Below are 22,409 nucleotides of genomic sequence, written 5' to 3' on the forward strand. Positions count from 1 at the left end.
GCAGAAAATGAGATAATAAAAACGGAAGAGAATAAAAAGCAAATGGTAGGTAACATCGAATTTACAATGAAAGTTTGTGGCAGTATGTTATCACTTGTAAACATTTCAGATGCATAAGTTCCTGCAAGTATCGGGAAAAAACGCAGCCGATTTCACTAGAATAGGATTAGCGACAATTTTTACCAATGAATTGGCGGTTCAGTGTTCTTGGACAGGCCAACAAAATAATTTCAGATTAAAAAACTCTGTTCGGATATTAAAAGGCAATTTTTTTTTTGTATAAATGTATTAAGTTTTACATTTATTATGTATCTACTTCACAGAAGCCGTACAGCACGTATTCAAGTCAGCCACTGATAAAGAGATTGAAACGTATATGATGGATTGGTTCCGACATGGGAACCAGAGATTGAAAAGATACTTAAATTAATGTCATCGCGTTCAGAGCAGTCATAAATAAGAAATCGAAATTTCAAATTGATATTTTTAAATGGACTATTTAATGCAATACATTAATAAAATATATGTATACAGGGTGTCCCGTGACTCGACCGACAATACCTTTGCCATGTCTAGGTGTTCTATGAGTCATTCTGATGACAAAAGGTCAGAGCCACTATACATATAGGTAAATTCTTTTTTGCTTTGGAAAAATTAGATATGCAACAAACAACTTTTACTATTCATTATTAGGCTTTTCATATTTTCTTGAATATCTCTGATACAAAAACGAATTGACCTATGGTTGCTATAATTTTGTTCATCAGAATAACTCTTTAGAACCCTTTGTCTGTCGAGTCACGGGACACCCTGTATATTTGTAGTTAGTAAAAGTTAAGATTTGTTTTTATTTAGAATCTGTTCATTCATTTATTTTAGATGTATTTTTTAAATACATATTTTTTTCCCTCCATTTTATATGCAAATAATGTGAAATACTAAAGGATCTGTTTTAACAGGAATATGTTTTATTATACCATAAATAATAATTTAAAATTAGTGGTTTAATAATATTTTTTATACCTTTACTGCTACGGCACTAAGTCGTATTCGTAAGGCAGAACCATTTTGTTGAACGCTCTCGACAAGGATTTTGATGAATCAAAACTTTTTACTTTACGTTTAACTTAATGTTATTTACCTGAAAGTAACTTTTATTTGGTTGGTTTGGATTTTCATAAAAGACTTATTTTTAAACTTTAAGATCTGTTATAGGTATATGCCAGTGCAGAAAGGAGATTTATTTATTCATGTGCAGAGTTACTTTTCATAATGTGACAAGCTGTGGTGCCTTTATTTTTGTGTTTAGAATAAAATTTCTTATATGAAAGTTATAGGTATTTTGTATACATGCTGTCTGACAAAAACACCAAGAACAATGAAATTAACAAAATCTACCTTTTTAAATGACACTGGAAAATGTTATTACATAAATAAACCGCTTTCCTGCATTTCTTCCGTTGCAAAGACGAAAATGTCAGTGCTTTACCTATGTATTTTTGAAATGACAAAATGCAGCCAATTTATGAGTGTTCGTTTGAAAAAACGTATATTCAGGCGAATTTCTTAATTTGCCATCTACGTTTATTTTTTTATTGACAGCACGTATAAAATATTTATGCAAATATCTTAACTTTTGTATAAGTTTTTTTTTTTCTAACTTGAAAAATAAATAATAAACAAACTCAGCTTGTCACAATATAGAAACTAACCCTGTAGAAATGGAAACGATGCTGGAACGATTTTTACACCAGCATGTGTCGATACTGGTTAGACACAGTTTCGGTTTAATGTCGTAGCCAAAACGAAAATGTTCTATAAAGAAACGTTAGGAAAACGTCCTAGATTAAACATAACCGTTTCATAATCGGTTGTACGTTTGTAAGTTGACACAGGTTTGTTGCCGATTCGTAACGGAGTCAAAACTAAAAAGGAACATTTTTAACGTAACAGGGAGAATGTTGAGTTGCGGGACATATAACGAACGGTTAAACTTAAAAAAGATGTAAATGTGTCAAATAAATAACGAAACAGAGAAACATAGAAACTAAATTGTATTGAAACAACGACGTTATTTTGTTTAGTGGGTAATCTAACAATAAATATTGATAAAAAAGTGGAATCAGCTGGATTTACTTGACCCTGCCGGCTGCCCCCCTGAACGGTGTTATTTAATTTATTATTATTGTAACATTTGTTCCTGTATAGCTGTGATTAATAATTTATTGATGGGTAACCAAATTAAAGTCTGACAAATGGGTAAGAAAATCTACTTTTACGTTAATTTATTGTTATAATGTGTTATGTTTATAGATTTAAAAACTAAAAGTTGTCCGATGACGGAAGAACAAAAGTGAATTATGATGGAATTTTTAAAGAAAACCCCAATTTTACAAACCGGAAAACTTTCAAATGGAGTGTCTTACAAAGACGTGTCAAAACTATGGTGTGAATTAACAGATATTCTGAGTTCTGTCCCAGTGCCACGTAAGGAATGGAGAAAAGCAAGTAAAAATTTATATAATTTTTCTAAAAAAGCCATAAAAATCAAATACAACTTTTTGTTGTGCTTAATCAAATTACCCACCACAGCAGGGTACAAGGTGTTTTATATTCAACATATGTTTATGCCATAATTAAAAAACGAAAGATTTCAGCAAAAAACAAACTACGTCACTGGATTCTACGGAAAAATATCTATAAGAATCCGTTTTCACCTCTTCAAAAAGTTTAAAGATATCTGAGATGCGGCGGGTACCTCAACAATGATATTTTTCAATTTTCCCCTGTATCTTAACAACGAAATGGGTTATGACAATTCTGCTGACGCCATGTTAAATTTCACAAAAAAGTAACACACTGTCGCAAAAACCGCAACCCCGTATCTTTAAAAATAAGTGAGATACCTTACAAAAGTGTCGAAAATGGGACACCCTGTACACCAACATTCCTTTAGCTATGCGATTAATCGATTCAGATACTCACTTAGAAGGTACGGTACGGAAAAAACGATGTGGTTTGCCAAAAGCAGTTGTATTAAAGAAACTTCAAAAAGGTCAAATATTTGCGCAGCAGAGTAGGGAGGGTCTAATATTTATTTAATTGGAAAGACAACATAATAGTATATTACACACCGGGGTGGGAAGAGTTTCATTACTGTCGAGAGATTAGTTAGATAGCCGAGACGCGAAGCGTCGAGGTTTAGCTAGGATCTCGAGACAGGAATGAAACTTCCTACCGAGGTTTGTATACTATTTTATTTACAACCATCATATTTCTATCAAAATTTACAAATCATTGTTTCATTCTGAACATATCTAGAATATTACATTTAACAAAAAACTACCAAGCAGTCATTTTTCTATATGCTTTTCTTCTGCTTTTCTGTTATGCTGTCCCAACGTGCCATGTCTTCTGAAGCTGTTGCAAGTAGTTCACAAACCTCAGTCATTCAGCAGCAAATTAATTTGTCGACCAAAGAGACAACTGTTGGAGACGCCAGTGCTGGTACTGGCCTAAATATTTCTATAAACACTTATAATAATTCAAATGTAACCATTAATTTCAATAAGTAGTTTGTTTTAGTTTAGATCATGTTAATTTTAGTATTGTAATGTATTATAGGCATTATAACCGTTAGAATGCATACAATTCGAGTTGTAATCCAGGACATTTTTCTCAATTTATTATTTGCGAACTGAATATCGATCCGACTTTATCTGACATTTAAAAAATTTGATTCAATCATCTTTTTTTTTTTTTAAATATTAACAATCACAATTTTAGAGGGCGGGAAATGAGGGCGTGAAGTGAGGGCGGGAAGTGAGGGCGGGAAGTAGAGGTGCGCAATATGATACTTCCTAACCTTCAATGACGTTAGTAATGACAGCATTACATATATGGTTGTAAATAAATGTTTTTATGCTGTCAAGTAAACATACTGACAAAATGATCGAGGTGAGAGGCACAATAGGGGTAAAACTAAAACCTGAAGCTGTTTGGGTTTATATCAGGGCTAACGAATCTGTCGATCTATCTGATAAGATAGTCGCCTTCGAGTTACTTTTGATCACATCTATGGCGAACGCATACATATATGTTGTACAAACAAAATGAACAAGAAACCATCTCGATCACAGATTTCAAAAAATCCGTCATACAATATTTGACATCTAATAAACTTCAAACTGAAATTTTATAAAAAGGCGTAGTAGCAAAGAAAAGAAGTTTTACTCAAAGAGATTAATCGCAAGGAAGGTACAAAATAAAACAATGTGTAAACTTTTGAGTGTAAAAAAGTGTTTCAAGCGCGTTCTAAGTTTGTATACACATTAAAAGACGCGGTTTTTTTGAAGTTCTAATAATAAACATTCTGGCTCGTTCTTAGAAAATCCACTTGATAAAAGGTTGATTCTTCGATGTAAATCGAAGCTGAGCAGACACAAAAAGTTAATTTTGCTGTAGGATGTTGATCAGTCAGGAAAATAAATTGTACGTTTGATAGATATTAATGACTGATTGCTGGTGTGGTTCAATTCCAATGTCAACTTCTGCACAGTTACTCAGTTCGCCATGCGTAGATTGACATTTAAAGGAATGATAATTCTTGTAATACATCCCCATTTAGTCGGACATTAAATAAAAATTATGCTGCCAAATATTGTGGATAGGAAAATGTTTCATATGACATAACAGCAAATCGAAATAGCAAATAAAACTACACACAACCCGCGCCCCAATTTTTAGTTTATTAGTAAAATAAATAAGAATTCCAGCATTCCCCTGTACGACTTTTTATGCATCTCGCTTCACCGGGAGAATATCTGAAACAAAGAAAATAATATTACGACAAGAACATAAAAACGTCAACGTGTTTTAACCGATTTTAGCTAAATACCTAACAAAAGATTCAAAAACTTTTTATTACATCCGGAGATTTTCGACCAAAACCGAAAAAGTCAAATTTCTATTTGTTTTTTACCACTTTATTAATGATTATTTTGGAATTTACTCCAGATGTAATAAAAAAATGTAATTTTTTTTACCAAATTATTTAGCAATAAAATGCGCAACGTTGTCTCCATTTATCTAAAGCTCTATCAACAATAGTTTCTGAAATAGCAATGCATCGAATTTGTAACACCCTTTATACAGGGTGTCCCATAACTATATGACAATCTCTCGGGAGCATACCGAGGAGGTCAAAATAATACGATTTGTTCGTATAAAGATTTTTCCTAAAGTCACTCCTAAGGGAGATATCGAGCCCCAAAGAACTGCCTTCCAATTAACGGTTTTGGCCGTAACTTTTGAACCACTTTGTATATTGTAATGATTTTTGGGTTTAATGTTTTATCAAAGAAGACCTTCTATTTGATATCAAAACCAGGTATCTCGTCTTAACAGAAAGACAGGAACTAACTGGTACCTAAGACAAAATTTGCTTAAACTTTGACAGCTGTCATTATTTTCAGCTGCAAACGCCATTAATGTATACTCTTGACATTTTTATCGAAAAATTGTACTCTTCTTTTATTTTGATAAAATAAACGGTTTTCGAGATAAATCGATTTTTCATTGAACTGATTAAACCACAATGTTATTAAAAATATTCGTTCCACTAGTTTTTTTATGTAAATTAGTATTCAAAGTTTATGTATAGAATAACGAAAGATATAGAAGAATACTCGTTAATTGAATAAGCATTTAATTATTAATTTTTTTATTAATTTAATTTAATTTTTTAATTATTATTTTATTTATTTTTCACGTCTGCCAACCCCTACTGTCCCTACCAGCTTTCATACTTTTTCGTTTCGTTCTGCATTAATTTCGTTTTCCATGTGTATTTTAAACAAAAAACGAATTCAAGAAATATTTGCTTAAATACTTGCTCTTTGCAATGTAGTACTTCTTGGTGGGTAATTTGAGCCTTCTTTAAGTCAATTTCTTGATAAAAGTTATGCTTTCTTATCCACATGAAAAAGTAGTGGTATTCAGCATATACCAGATACAGATCTGTAAGATAGGCCTAATTTGTTACTTAAACTATACTTAAAAAATGCCAGACGAAAAAAATGTGTAATAATGATGCATCAGCAGGGTTAAATGCCTAGGTTAAGTTTGAAATTAGCATTGTAATTTTACTTGGACCAGCAGGCTCTATGTCCTTCAAAAAATATACATTTACTTGATTTTAGAGTATGATTTTCAACTATTATTGAAATATTGTATAAAAGTTAAAAATATAACTATTTTAGCTGCATGGGAATCTGTTTGACATAACAAAATAAAAACAAAAGCAAAGTGACAAATTCGAACTTTAGTTGACATAACAACAGATGGAATATGACTTAATCAGCTGAATTTGTTTCCTCAAAGTGATAAGCCGCGTGACGTCACAGTAGGGTGCTCAGGCTGCACAATATGCACTTAAAACTTTTTATATTATTTTTTACATTGAACAGTAGAAACTAGAAATCTATTTTCACAGAATGTACGCACTACTTTCCTGAGACATACCATATTTATAGAAAATGGTAAGCTCAAATAATCAAAATATTGTTGCAAAGCGAACTTTTGATTATTAGTGTTCAGTTTTTTAAATTTTAAAATTAAGCGCGAGAGCTTCGCTGTTAGAACGTTTCCGTTTCCTCCGAGAGTGGGGACGAGACGGTGCGAGAGAGACCGAGCGATATGTTTTGTGTGCGTGGTTGATAACTTGGCCTTCCTCGTTAGCGGTTTAGCGTAAGAAACACGTGAAAGAAATCCATGTTTCGGACCTCGGTCAATTTTATCCAAATATAATTCAAGTTTGTTGAGTAAAAATCGCGGTGTTTATTTCCGATATTGCTGAGGAAAACCCCATCATAACATTGGTCCATTCGAGTCGGATATGTCCAGGTCGAAACTACAAGCAGTATCCAGAAAACCACGTGTCTGAAGGTCAGTTCTTTCCAACATACGTTTCTTAACCTAAGCTATATTAAATCCTGAATCTCGTTCTTGGTGTATATTGCCACAAAACAAATCGATTTTATAACAATTAGACATACAATTTGTCTCTCGTTACCAACCAAATCTCGTTTCATAGAAATTACACAACTATCTTCAATAAATAAAGCTATTGGGCAAATGATTAAAGGTAAAGGGACTTGCTTATTTTGTAAATATTACATTTAATCACGAATTTAAAGCCATATTTAACTCGTTCTATTAAAGAATAAACCATAATATTGTTATTGTGGTGCCACGAAAACCTTTGCAGTGCATTTTGTTTGAATGTTTCACGTATCTCCCGGAAATAAGCCGATTAAACTATACCGCCTTATATGGTAATTAATATTCTCGTCTAGATACATTTCAATGTCAACTTCAACTGAACAAATGGAGTTAGAATTCGATTTAAAAAAGTTTAACAACCGTAAAGTTCAGCTTAAGGCTGAATTGAAACGTTTTCATGAGTTTTTATCAGCACCTGACTTGCATAAATCGATTGAATTATTGCAAGCCAGATACGAGGCAGCAAAACCATTGCTGGACAGGTTTAAGCTCGTTCAAACAGAATTTGAAGAATTATTATTAGCTGATGGTAGTAATTACGACGAAAAGGAGCTTGCTGAAGAGCGAAATGAGTTTGAAAATCAATATTTTCAAGCTATAGCTACTTCACATAAAATATTAAATGGTTACTTCTGTAATGGGTCTCAGGAACCCCTGTCCAGTGGTTATGGTGCCGGGTTAGCAATGGCGGGTCCGAGCATGTCGTCACATAGTGCATCGACATCGGTGCCGGCCGGCGGACAACCGTCGGGCTATGCAGTGTTGCCAAATATATCCGCAAAGCTCCCATTACTAACGTTACCCCAGTTTACTGGCTCTTACGGAGATTGGCAGAGGTTTCACGACATGTTTTTGGCTTTGGTTCATAATAACAGTTCATTAACTGATGTTCAACGTTTTTATTATTTAGAAGCTTCTCTTAAAGGTGAACCAAAAAATATAATTGCTTCATTAGCACCCACGGACGCCAATTACAGTACAGCTTGGGAACTTCTCAAAAAACGCTATGAAAATAAAAAAATTATTATAAATGCTCATTTAAGAGATATCATGGACTTACCCGCTTTGTCTAAAGAATCTCACGTATCCTTAAGACAATTTTCAAACACATTTCTTAAAAACTACAGATCTTTAGAAGCTATGGGTGAAAATGTTCATGAATGGAACACAATATTAATTTATATTCTCGTTTCTAAATTAGATAATAATTCCAAGCGTGAATGGGAAACATTTTCCCAGGATATTAGCTCCCCAAAAATCGATGATTTTAATAATTTTTTGACCAAAAGATGTCAGCTTTTAGAATCGGTAGATTCAAAGGCAAGTTTTAAAAGGCCTTTTGAACAAAAAACCTGTCTTGCATCCGCATCAGGTGTAGAAAACCGTCCTAAGTGTCCATATTGTAAAGAACAACATTTTATTTACTATTGTGAAAAATTTAAACAGTTATCAGTTTCTAATCGCTTTGATAAAGTAAAGCAAATGAATCTTTGCTCGAACTGCTTGAGATATGGACACAAAACGGCGGCATGTCGAACCTCAGGCTGTAAAATTTGCCAGCAAAAACATTCCACTTTATTGCACAGGTCTCAAGAAACCAGTTCGAATCGTGGAAAAGAATCTTCGGAAATTCCAGTAAAATCTACAATGCCAAACGGCAACGATAAATCTCATTCCGAAAATGATTCACCGTCAAATCGAACCTTTATGGTAAATACTGAAAATCCTTCTGAAACTGTCAAAAGTGACTGCAATAACTTAACTATGAGTATGTCTAACACCTGCGAAAATTCGAGTTCTTACATTTTATTGTCCACGGCCATCGTAAATGCCTATGACAGTCATAAAAATATTGTACCTTGTCGAGTATTATTAGATTCTGCCTCCCAATCAAATTTCGTTACTTCTGCAATGTTTAAGAAATTAAATTTACAGTCGACAAAGGTTGATTTGCCAGTGGTCGGAATAAATCAAACGAAAACAAATATTTTCAATCGCACCACCATATCGATTGCCTCTCAACACACTGGATTCAAAACAAAATTAAATTTTTTCGTCTTGCCTACTATTACAGACCTTGCCCCACAGATTCATTTTGATGCAGAACGGTTACAAATTCCCAAAGAACTTCCTTTGGCTGATTCTGATTTTAATATTCCCACTGAAGTGGATATGTTGTTGGGTTGTGAAATCTTTTTTGAACTTCTCTGTATTGGACAAATAAAATTGGGCAAAAACCTTCCAATTGTGCAGAAAACTTTACTGGGCTGGGTGATAACCGGTCACATTCCATGTGGTGGAGGTAAAATTGGCAAATCAGATTTTTCTCTCGTAAATTGCTTGTTCTCTCAGGACACATTAAATAAAGATTTGGAAAGGTTTTGGTTATTAGAAGAGATCGATATAAATCCTCATTCGAAGATGTCTCAAGAAGAGATATACTGCGAAAATTACTTTCGACAGACTACAACTCGCGATGAAAATGGTAGATTTATTGTAAAGTTGCCATTAAAAAGTAACTTTACTGAATTAGGCGATTCAGAGCAAACCGCGTTATATCGACTGAATTCTATCGAAAGACGATTAAGTAAAAATCCTAAACTGGATGAATTATATAAGTCATTCATGCGCGAATATCAAATACTTGGTCATATGACTGAAATTTCTCGTAACTTACCTTCAAAGACACCAGTTTATTATATTCCTCACCATTGCGTTGAAAAACCCGACAGCACCACGACTAAGTTAAGAGTAGTCTTTGACGCTGCTTGTAAGACAACCAATAAATTGTCATTAAATAATGTCCTCAAGGTTGGGCCTACCGTACAACAAGATTTATTTTCAATTTTGCTGCGTTTTAGACAACATAATGTTGTGTTAGTTGGAGATTTAGCAAAAATGTATCGTCAGGTCTTAATAGATCAAGATGAAAGAAATTTGCAGCGGATAATATGGCGAGATTCTCCTCAGGGTGAAGTTAAACATTTTCAGTTAAACACGGTAACATACGGCACAGCTTCAGCGTCATTTTTAGCTACACGTTGCTTATTGCAAATATCATCAGATGTCGCTGAGACTTTGCCAGTTGAAAGTCAGATAATAGCGAATGACTTTTATGTAGATGATTTGCTCACTGGAGCCCCTGATGTAGAATCTTTGATACAAATACAACTAAGCATCTGCAAAATTCTTTCGAGTTATGGGTTTGAACTCAGAAAATTCCAATCAAACAGTCAAGTCTTACTCAATTCTATAAACCTTAATAGCTCCCTTGACAATAAATATACTATCACGGATAATACGAGTATAAAAACTCTTGGAATTTCTTGGGTACCTAACCTCGATATCTTTGAATATAACTCTCTAAACATGTCAGATTTTGAACATGATAGTGTCACAAAAAGAACTATACTTTCATTTATATCAAAAATTTTTGACCCGCTCGGATTATTAAGCCCGTTAACAATAAGAACAAAAATTGTACAATCGCAAGCCTTTTCTATGGAATACCATGATATTAAAACTAAAAATTGCGTTTCTTCAAAGAGCAAACTAAAGTCTTTATCCCCATTTATTGATGAAAATCACGTCATTAGGGTAGGCGGTAGGTTGGGCAAATCTACTATTCCCTTTGAAGTAAAGCATCCAATAATTTTGCCTTCAAAGCATATCTTTACTAGACTCATAATTGAACGCGAACACAAGCGTACTCTTCATTCTGGGGTACATGGTACTTTGTCCCATGTTAGACAAAGGTATTGGCCGCTTAATGGTAAGCAACTTGTAAAGGCATGCATCAGGAGATGTATTCCTTGTTTCAAGGCAAGGCCACCAGGTATACCTTATCCAAAGATGGGTGAATTACCTCAATCTCGCATTACGCCTTCACGTCCATTTTTGTTCGTAAACGCTGATTACGCTGGGCCCTTTAACTTGAAAGAAGGTAAGACAAGATCAAATAAATTAATAAAGGGTTACGTCTGTATTTTTGTATGCCAGTCAACCAAGGCTGTTCACATAGAAGTTATCACTGATCTGACCAGCAACGGTTTTTTGAGCCTTTTAAAGCGATTTGTATCTAGACGAGGTATATGTTCAGATATATATACCGATAATGCAACAAATTTTGTGGGATGTAATAATGAACTTATTTCGATACAAAAATTGATCAGTTCTAGTAATATCAATGACTACGTGATACATTCAAATATAAAATGGCATTTCATGCCTGCAAAATCTCCGCATTTCGGCGGTCTTCATGAAGCAGCGGTGAAGTCTTGTAAGCATCACTTAAAACGAGTTTTGGAAGGTATTAACTTAAATTACGAGGAATTTTATACTTTAACAACTCAAATTGAGGCAATATTGAACTCCAGGCCTCTTGTCCCAATATCATCCGATCCTAATGACCTAAGTGCGCTCACTCCCGCTCACTTTTTGATTGGACATGAACTGACCGCGATTCCTGAACGAGACATTACAAATGACAAAATCAACTACGTCAAGCGATATCGACACCTTCAGCTTATGGGTCAACATTTTTGGGCGCGTTGGAGAAAGGAATATCTTCACCACCTTCAGCAGAGGTCTAAATGGCAAGCTTCTTGTGACTCAAGTCCGCAAGTTGGCGACATGGTCCTGATGCAAGAAGACAATGTACCTCCCATGTTCTGGCCTTTGGGGCGAGTCGTCGAGGTTCACCCTGGCAAAGACGGAATCGTCCGTGTAGTGAGTGTGAAAACAAAAGGGGGTGTGTTCAAACGTGCTGTTACAAAAATTGCCTTGTTGCCCGTGAACTAACATGTGAATTAGTGACCTTCAATTTCATCTTTGTAATGCCAAATACGGCAAATTCATATGTTGTCATTATAACGGTTGATATGTTGTTAATATTTAGAAAGTCTCACCCTAGCCTTTCAAGAGGGGCGACTATGTTCAGTTTTTTAAATTTTAAAATTAAGCGCGAGAGCTTCGCTGTTAGAACGTTTCCGTTTCCTCCGAGAGTGGGGACGAGACGGTGCGAGAGAGACCGAGCGATATGTTTTGTGTGCGTGGTTGATAACTTGGCCTTCCTCGTTAGCGGTTTAGCGTAAGAAACACGTGAAAGAAATCCATGTTTCGGACCTCGGTCAATTTTATCCAAATATAATTCAAGTTTGTTGAGTAAAAATCGCGGTGTTTATTTCCGATATTGCTGAGGAAAACCCCATCATAACAATTAGTTAGGATTTCTTTAGTTATTTGTTGTTACCCCTGTATGTTACGTTGCTTTGTTTACGTTCTACGTTCTTTTGTCTGTGTTCTAGAAAATCCTGGCTCCGTTGCTTATATAGAGAGAGATTTATGTTATAGCTTAATGAGTGTGAGAGAGAAAGTCAATTTCATGAATATTTGGGAATTTTCTAGAAACCATGGAAGCCTATATAAGCAGCTGAACCAGGCCTGGTTAGTTAGTTGTTGAGTTGATGGTTGTAGTGAAGTCGAAGTTGTCAGATATCGAGGTTAAGTGTCAGTGTCAGTTTATTGTTTGTAAACAATATACAGTGTTGTTCAAGAAGTGTGTTATTAAGGAGTACGACGGTACATTTGGTGTCAGAAGTGGGATTGGAGAATCGAAGAAGAGATCCAGAGGAAGACAGAAGCAGAAGGTGTGTTGAATGCCTGTGAGTACACGACAACAAAGCGCCAAAATGGATGAAGGAATGAAACAACTTATGGAGATGATTCAAGTGATGAAAGCAAGTCAGGACCAAAAGTTCGAAGAAATGAAAGCAAGCCAAATAAGTCAAGAGCAGTTCGAGGAGTTAAAAGCAAGTCAGGACCAAAAGTTCGAAGAAATGAAAGCGAGTCAAGACCAAAAGTTCGAAGAAATGAAAGCAAGCCAAGACCAAATTAAAGACCAGTTTCAACAACAAGATGAAAAATTAGACCGAGTAATAAATGAAATAAAAGGAGAAATGGACAACAGGATGGAAATTTTGGAAGAAAAGGTAAATGAGAGGATAAGCGGTATGGAGGAGACCGTTCAGACCTTGCGAGAGGAATTTGACAAACTACAGGAAAAGTCTTCAAAGCCAACCGTAGTCGCCAGTTCTAGTGTCTGCTCAAATATAAAGCCACCAGTTTTCGACGGTAAGACCTCATGGCAGGTTTACAAAAAACAGTTTGAGGCTGCCGCAGAGGCCAACAATTGGACATCAAGTGACAAAGCCACTGCCTTGGTTTTGTCACTTCGAGAAGAAGCACTGGAGGTTTTGCAGACTTTGGACGAGAGCCAGTACAAAAACTACGACGACTTAATCCAACATTTGGAGATGAGATTTGGAAATAAGCACCTAGAACAAGTATACGAAGCTCAGTTGTCTAGTAGGACCCAAAGAAGCACGGAAACACTTCAACAGTATGAAGCCGACATTGCTCGATTAGTTTGTCTGGCCTATCCAACGGCCTCTCACGACATTAGAGAGCGAATGGCAGTACGGGCTTTTGTACGAGGTCTTAAAGATTGTGACACAGAGCAAGCAATACGATTAGCGAGGTGCCAAACATTGCATGATGCTCTTGCCTACGCTTTGGAGTTTGAGGTGGTCAAGCAAGTATCACGAGGACATACTCGAGTGCGTCAAGTCAGAAGCCTTACACCGGAACCGAGAAACCGATATTCCAATTCAGATCACACAACTCAGTCAGACTTGAGTCGTCAGCTGGAGACATTTCGAAAAGAACTAATGGGAGCGTTAAATAGAAGAAGTCAGAACACCCGAAACGCTCAAACCACCACGTTTACTCGGTCATTGGAATGCTGGAACTGTGGAGAAAAGGGGCACATTCAATCGCAGTGCCGCAAACCTAGAAGAATGCAGAACCAGGAAAACGAAGAGTAGCCAGTTTTCCGGGGCAAAAGCTGGCTATGCAACACTGTCAAGCCCCACCAACCATAATTAAAGTAGCCCGTCTTCAGCACGAAAACACCAGCTTAATAGTGACCGGTAAGATTTGCGGCCGGGATTGCCAAATGGTTGTTGATACCGGTTCTTGCCATACTATCGTAAGGCCGGACATGGTGAAACACTGCAGGATTAGCGACACTGGTACAAAGTTTATATTGGAAACTGCCGCTGGTGAGTCAATGCCTGTTCTGGGAATCCATGAAGCTGAAGTGGAGCTTGGGCGACATGTCTTCAACCATACCGTTTTTGTGGCCAACATAACTGATGACGTCTTAATGGGCTTAGATCTTATGGAGCAACACAAGTTCCAGCTGGATTTGGAGAATAGACTGATCAAGACTGGACAAGACGAGATTGTTATGATGACACCCGAACAAGATATGCGTGTGAGGAAAGTCACGTTGCAAGAAGATGTCAACTTACCTGCAAGATCAGAGACCATCGTTAAAGTTAATTTGGACAGAAAAACGGAATTGAGCAAACTTCAGCTGATAGAACCGAGTTATGAAGTGGAAGATGATGCTGTGAAGAAGGGAGTTCTTGTAGCCCGCACCCTAGTCCAGCAGAAAAACGGCCAAGCATACGTAAAAGTCGCTAATTTGAAAGAATGTGGTCAAAGATTAAAAAAAGGCGATATAATAGCCAAATCCGAACCAGTACTTATGGTGACTAAGGAGTCGCACGAAACAAAACCAAACCCCGACAGTGACCTTCCTGAGTGTTTAGTGCACTTAATGAAAAAGACGAGCTCAATTTTGACTGATCAAGAAAAACAGACTTTTGGCCGTTTGCTTCACGACTACAAGGACGTGTTTGCCTTAAATGAAACGGATTTGGGAAGAACTCATTTAGTGAGGCATAAAATTGAAACAGGGGATTATTTGCCCATTAAGCAAAGACCCAGACGGCTCCCATTGGCTAAGCAGGCAGAAGTGGAAAATCTTATACAGGACATGGCAGATCGCAGCGTCATTGAGCCATCCACCAGCCCTTGGAGTTCTCCTGTGGTACTTGTTACTAAGAAAGATGGGTCGACAAGATTCTGCGTGGACTATAGAAGACTAAATGAAGTTACTAAGAAAGACAGTTATCCCTTGCCCAGAATAGATGACACCATAGACACTCTGGCTAACGCAAAGTGGTTTTCCACCTTGGATCTAAAAAGCGGATACTGGCAAGTGGAGATGGATCAACGGGACAAAGAGAAAACTGCCTTCTCAACTGGAAATGGCTTGTGGCATTTTAACGTCATGCCTTTTGGACTTTGCAATGCTCCGGCAACCTTCGAAAGATTAATGGAAACTATTCTACGAGGATTGACTTGGAAAACCTGTCTTGTTTATTTAGACGACATCATTATTATGGGCAAAACATTTGAAGAACACCTGCAAAACGTTGAAGAAATCTTCAAGAAGTTCAGAGGGGCAAACCTGAAATTAAATCCGAAGAAGTGCAGCTTTTTCCAAGAAGAAGTCGAATACTTGGGACACGTTATATCGTCAAAAGGAGTAAAAACCGACCCGAAGAAAACTGAAGCTGTAAAAAATTGGCCTGTTCCGAAAGACAAGCACGAATTAAGAAGTTTTCTGGGATTGTGTTCCTATTACAGAAGGTTTGTTCGTGGATTTGCTGATATAGCCAGACCCCTACACAAATTGACGGAGAATAACCAGCCCTTCGAATGGACTACAACATGTCAGGAAGCCATGGAAGAACTGAAAGTAACCCTTTGTTCTCCACCAGTTTTGGCTTTTCCACGACCTGGGGAAGAGTTTATTGTGGACGCAGATGCTAGTAATATTGGTTTAGGCGGAGTTTTATCTCAAATCCAAGATGGTGAAGAACGAGTGATCGCCTATTTCAGCAAATCACTATCAAAGCCAGAGAGAAATTATTGCGTAACCAGGAAGGAGCTGTTAGCCGTAGTGAAAACATTCGAGCAGTTTCACAAATACCTGTACGGACAACGATTCAGACTAAGGACGGACCATGCCTCTCTGAAATGGCTATTTCAATTCAAAAATCCAGAAGGACAAATAGCTCGATGGTTGCAAAGACTTCAAGAGTATGACTTCCAGATTGAACACAGAAAGGGACGTTTGCACGGAAACGCGGACGCAGTGTCACGAAGACCTTGTGTGGAAGGTTGCAATCACTGTAAACGCCTGGAGATAGCTGAATTTGGAAAGCCTTGTCGAAGGATCGCTCTGAAAAATGACATCGCATGGGATCGGGAAAACTTGGCTGCCGATCAACGAGAAGACCCCGATTTAGGACAGATAATTAACTGGAAAGAGCGTGGAGAAAGACCAAATTGGGAGGAGATTTCCGCTAAGTCTCCAACATTAAAGGGATATTGGGCATTATGGGAGTCCCTTATTATTGATGGAGATTTACTAAAAAGAAAATGGGAAAGTCCGGATGGGAAAGAAGAACGACTACAGGTAGTTCTGCCAAGAAACCGAGTTAGTGACGTACTGAAAGAAGCTCATAATGGAATTGGTGGAGGGCACTTTGGCATCAACAAAACGTTAAATAAAGTTAGGGAAAGGTTCTATTGGCTACAAAGCCGCTCAGATGTAGAAGATTGGTGTCGGCGTTGCGCAGACTGTTTCAGTAGCAAGGGTCCCAAAACTCGAAGCCGAGGATGTATGAAGCAGTATATTGTCGGAGCTCCGTTTGAGAGGATTGCCGTTGATGTAGCTGGACCTTTTCCCAAAACTAATTCCGGAAATCGCTATGTCTTGGTCGCAATGGACTACTTCAGTAAATGGCCAGAAGCGTACGCAATACCAAACCAGGAAGCCGCTACTGTAGCAGAAGTTCTGGTTGACAACTTCTTCTGCAGATTTGGAGTACCGAGGGAGCTGCATTCGGATCAAGGGCGTAATTTCGAATCGGCAGTATTCACGGAAGTGTGTGACCGATTGGGAATTAAGAAAACCAGAACTACTCCATTACACCCACAGTCAGACGGAATGGTGGAACGTTTCAACCGGACACTAGACAACTACCTAAGGACAGTCGTCGATAACAATCAGACAGATTGGGATCAGCACATTCCGTTGTTCCTGATGGCTTATCGATCGGCAGTACATGATTCCACTGGCAAAACACCAGCTAGTGTTGTCTTTGGAAGGGAGCTTCGTTTGCCAATAGATATCCTTTTTGGACGACCGGAAGAACCCCCAGCCTCTTGTGATAGCTATTCAGAAAAATTGGCGCAACGCTTGCACGTGATCCATGAGGAAGTCCGGCAGAAGTTGAAATTTGCAAGCGACCGACTAAAGACAAGATATGACAAAAGGGCCAACAGCAGCGGATTCCAAGCCGGTGATCAGGTCTGGTTATACAATCCTGCTCGAAAAAAGGAAAGTCGCCGAAGCTACAGAGGTCATGGGAGGGACCCTACGACGTTATAAAGCGTCTGAACGACGTCGTCTACAGAATACAGCGAGGACATCGGGCGAAAATGAAAATAGTTCACCTGGATCGACTTGCACCTTACCGACCACCCAAAGCTGGTGAAGTTGATGATCGGGACGATCAACTCTAGGAGGGGGGCAGTGTTGCAAAGCGAACTTTTGATTATTAGTTAGGATTTCTTTAGTTATTTGTTGTTACCCCTGTATGTTACGTTGCTTTGTTTACGTTCTACGTTCTTTTGTCTGTGTTCTAGAAAATCCTGGCTCCGTTGCTTATATAGAGAGAGATTTATGTTATAGCTTAATGAGTGTGAGAGAGAAAGTCAATTTCATGAATATTTGGGAATTTTCTAGAAACCATGGAAGCCTATATAAGCAGCTGAACCAGGCCTGGTTAGTTAGTTGTTGAGTTGATGGTTGTAGTGAAGTCGAAGTTGTCAGATATCGAGGTTAAGTGTCAGTGTCAGTTTATTGTTTGTAAACAATATACAGTGTTGTTCAAGAAGTGTGTTATTAAGGAGTACGACGGTACAATATCAAAAAATTGAATTTTATTAAGTATTGGATTGTTAAAAAAAACATTGCAGCTGCACAAATACAGGGTGTTACAAATTAGATGCATTAGCATTGCTATCTCAGAAAGTATAGTTGATAGAGCTTTAGTTAAATAGAGGCAAAGTTGCGCATTTTAATGCTAAAAAATTTAAAAAAATTCATTACATCCGGAGATATCCAACAAAAACAATTAATCAAATTTCTATTTTATTTTTTTACCACTTTATTATTGATTATTTTGGAAATTCATTTCATTGAATCAATTGCACCTTCTGGAGGCATTAATTTATGCTATTTAAGAAAATAATGTTTGTATTTAGATACAACGTTTTGTTTTTTAGATACCATCATCAACTTAATATTTTAAAATACGGACCGGGACTTTTGATTTCGTTTTTTTAGTAGCTACCAACCTACCAAAAATAATGATGTGCCACACTTGTCAAAAAATTATACCTAGTGTACTTAGGTAGGTATTTGTTTTTTTTTTCAAATATGCATTTGAAATTCATGTTATCATAATGAGTAAATAATTTAGTTTGATATGATTAAGCAGTTTCATCAAAACTCAACCTCGAATTCAAACAGGTGAGTATCCGAAAAATCAATAACTAATCAAAAACATTTTTTTTTTTTAATAAATGAAAAGTACCCTAAGAACTTCTCTCTCTTTTTCGAAGAAGCAATGAACCTAATTATGAAATTATATTAAACTAAATTATCTACTCATTATGACAACATATCAATTTCATAAAAAAAAAAAAAAAATTCCAACACAAATAAATAAGATTTTTTTTTTTTTTTTATTTCAATTTTGTTTTATATCAATTTCAATTGATTAATTTTTTTAAAAATCTTAAAATACCAAATACATAATACGAGTAGGTACACTAGGTATATTTTTTTGAAGTGTGACACATTATTAGTTTCAGAAGGTCTGTGGCTACTAAAAAATGAAATAAAAAGTTGAGGTCCGTATTTGAAAATTTGAAGTTGATGTTGGTATTTAAAAAACGAAATGTCGGAGCTAAAACTTAAAACTATTTTCTTGAAGAGCATAAAAAAGTGCCCCCGGAAGGAGCCATTGATTAAAGTGGTAAAAAAATAAAATAGAAATTTGAGTTTTCCGGTTTTTGTCGGATATCTCCGGATGTAATGAAACTTTTTTGAATTTTTTTTACCAAATTATTTATCAATAAAATGCGCAACTTTTCCTCCATTTAACTAAATCTCTATCAACTATACTTTCTGAGATAGCAATGCCAATGCATCGAGTTTGTACACCCTGTATGTTTGCTTTACAATTATTGTACTAGATAAGCAAATGTTGTATCATGTAAGTAACTTCGTAGCCATCATTTGATCTGAAGAATTGACACGTATATGAATTAGATTATTACTGTTCCTTCAAACGTGCATTTAGATAACACTACATACAGTGCTTTTGAAACATGCATACTGCCTAAGTTCAATAAAATTAAAAAGACTTTTGACAAAAATTCTCAGACTCCCATGTTTCTAATTTTATTAACCTCTGCTTGTGTTGTATGAATTAAAATTATACAGGGCCCAAAAACTGAGTATTTCAAATATTTTTAATCTTTCAAATGGCAACACTTCTTTATTATTTTATAATTTGTATTCTAGAAACAACCAATTCTAAGTATTGTTCTATGCAACTTGTACCACAATTGTCCTGTAAATATTGATAATTTGAAACCAATAATTTTCCAAGTCAGATTAACATCCTCAAAAATTATGTATGACATTTAAAAAAAAAATGTAAAAAGATAATAAACCGTCTTGGTTATTGTAACAGTCCATAGAGTTCATTTTGAATAGCTGATTTTAATTTTTTTCAATTTTTTTACGTAAAAGTTTTGGGACTTATAATTTTGAAAAGCGTATTTGACATTTGTTTAAAAACAATTGAATATCAGTATGGAGTATGTTGCATGAAATATGTTAAGAATTGTTTGTAGAATCCAAAACCTCCTATAAAAACAAGGTTCCAAGTGTTTTTGGAAAAAGTACAGCCCACTTTATAGAGTGGGTGTACCAGTGGAGAAATTTAGTTCAAGTATTAGTATTCACTGTAAAAATTGAAGGTGATTGATTATAAATGATAAGTGTATGGAGGTTATTACATAACATATAGACTGACAAGTGCCAGTACATAAATAGTAAATACTAAATAAAAAGTTGTAGCTTGTACCTGCAATCCTTTTTCTTTAAGCTGGAACCCAAAACAAAAACAAAAAAGTTAATAAAATAATGTTATTACTAACACTAAAAATAAATTATTTTTTTTTACAAACTCTTTGGGTCATAAGCATTGATTCTATTCTTAGTCCTAATATTAATACTATAACTAAAATTAAATTTTGTTTTATAAACTAGGCTTAAGTCCCTTCCATTTCATCAAATTTATGCAGTATGTACTTTACGAAGACATTGTATAATACATATTTACTTAATGTTGAGCAATGTCGTTTACTAAAGTGTATAATGATAATTATTAAACATAAAACAATAATGAAAACTGCATTGGTTTTCATTTGAATGTTAATTTAAATAAAATCAATATACTGACCTTAAACTTTGCTTTTTTATTCACTGTTGTAATGTAAGTAGTAAAAACCATTGCACACAATGGCACTCTTCAACTTGATTGATATGTTGCAATCTCCTTAGTGGGTAATTTGTTCTTCGCTTAGGTCAATTTCTTCATAAAAGTTGTATTTTCTCATCCACATGGAAAAGTAGTGAAGTATTCAGCATATACAGGATATAGATCTGTAAAATAGGCCCAATTTGTTAGTTGAACCACCCTTAAAAAATTGTCAGACTAGACAAATTTTTAGTAATGTATACAAAAGATGCATCAGCAGAGTTTTTTCAGGTTAGGTGCGAAATTGCGATTGTAATCTTACCTGGGCTAGCAGGCGTTGCATGCATTATCACCATTGAAAAATATACATTTACTTGAATTTAGTGAATAATCTTCCCCAATTATTGGATTATTGTAATAAATATACAATAATTATTTCAGCTGCATGTAAATTTTTTTGACACAACAAAAAAAACAAAACAACAGCAAAGTGACAAGTTGGCATTTGACATCATAACAGATCCAAGATGGTCTATCAGCAGAACTTCTTTACTCAATGCGTTACGCCGGGTGACGTCACAGTGGATGCACGAGTGCACAATATGCACCCAAGGGATTACAGGCGTTGTCCGTGGTTTTGTATTACTATTTGATTCTCTCTCTTCATTAAAGTAGTCCATCTTCACAGAGTGGAGGCATTACATTCTACTGAGATGGTATTTATAGGAAGGGGTAAGTTCTACGAAACGAAATATCTAAAAATTTAGATTCATTAAGTATTGGATTTATTGTTTAAAAAAAACATAGCAGCAGCACAAAGATGTTTTCTTTACAATCATAGTACTTGATACGTAGATATTCAGCCTTGTGCCGTAAATTCATTGACTTAATATCAATATTGAAATAATTTCAATGAAAATTGACCACTATTTCAATTTTTGGTCACATTTGATTAAAAAAACTGTAAGTAACAATTGATTGATAAAATTTCAAGCTTTACTATGGCAACATTGCATTGGTGTTATGGCCAGACCAAACCAGACGGAGCAGTACCGACCTAACCTCACAAATTATGTAAATTTTAAACGGATTTTGGTGTGTGGTGTGCGTTGGCTATTGAGCACGTGACCATGTGGGGAACGGATGGTCGTCACTATCAATAAAACACCACCATTTTGCTTATTGAATAAACCGAATTGCATTTATTCATTGCTTGTTGATAGTCTGCCATTAATGGAACATTTCCAGCATGCTTAATACTAAATACACCGCCGTGATATGAGAAAAACCGAAAAACTAGGAACTAGCACGATAACCGACAACCATTTTGATCACTTGCCCGACACTGTGTCTATTCTCAAATAACCGGGAAAAATGTGCAATGTCAAATAAAAAATAACCTAAGTCGTCTGTCATTATTATCTTGCCCAACACGGACAGATACTTCGACACTAACCTACTCCGAGTAAAGAAACGAACGAGACGGTAGGCAACACCGCCACAGGTGTTTTTCAGTTTTTTTTCCGGCAACGGTAAGTACTTAATTCAAAATTAGGATAAAGTACCAAACTTAATTTTTAAATCAATTTTAGATATGTCTAAGAAAGCCGCAAGACAGCAATATATTCAACTTCTAACTGAGGTAGAAAGTTCTGAGGTTTTAAAGTGGGGAAAAGTTACCCCAGATTTAAAAAGACAATCTTGGGAAAAAGCTGCAAAGGCTATAAATTCTATTGGAGGTACCCAAAAAACTGGTGAACAATGGAAAAAGTATATAATTTACAGTACTTAAGACTTTTATTGCAA

The 22,409-nt window shown here is 35.9% G+C and overlaps 1 long non-coding RNA gene across 1 annotated transcript; it reads right to left on the bottom strand.

Moving 5' to 3' along the window:
- Nucleotides 1-3,239: 3,239 nt before the first annotated feature.
- On the bottom strand, nt 3,240-21,287 carry LOC145738295 (uncharacterized). Its single transcript, XR_014180690.1, has 3 exons — nt 20,926-21,287; nt 20,586-20,788; nt 3,240-4,823 (listed from the first exon to the last, which is right to left on the bottom strand). It is a non-coding gene; the product is annotated as an uncharacterized LOC145738295 (long non-coding RNA).
- Nucleotides 21,288-22,409: the final 1,122 nt, after the last annotated feature.

Source organism: Ips typographus, linkage group LG15 (assembly GCF_016097725.1).
Source record: "Ips typographus isolate SLU linkage group LG15, UJ_Ityp_2.0, whole genome shotgun sequence".
Taxonomy (NCBI): Eukaryota; Metazoa; Arthropoda; class Insecta; order Coleoptera; family Curculionidae; genus Ips; species Ips typographus.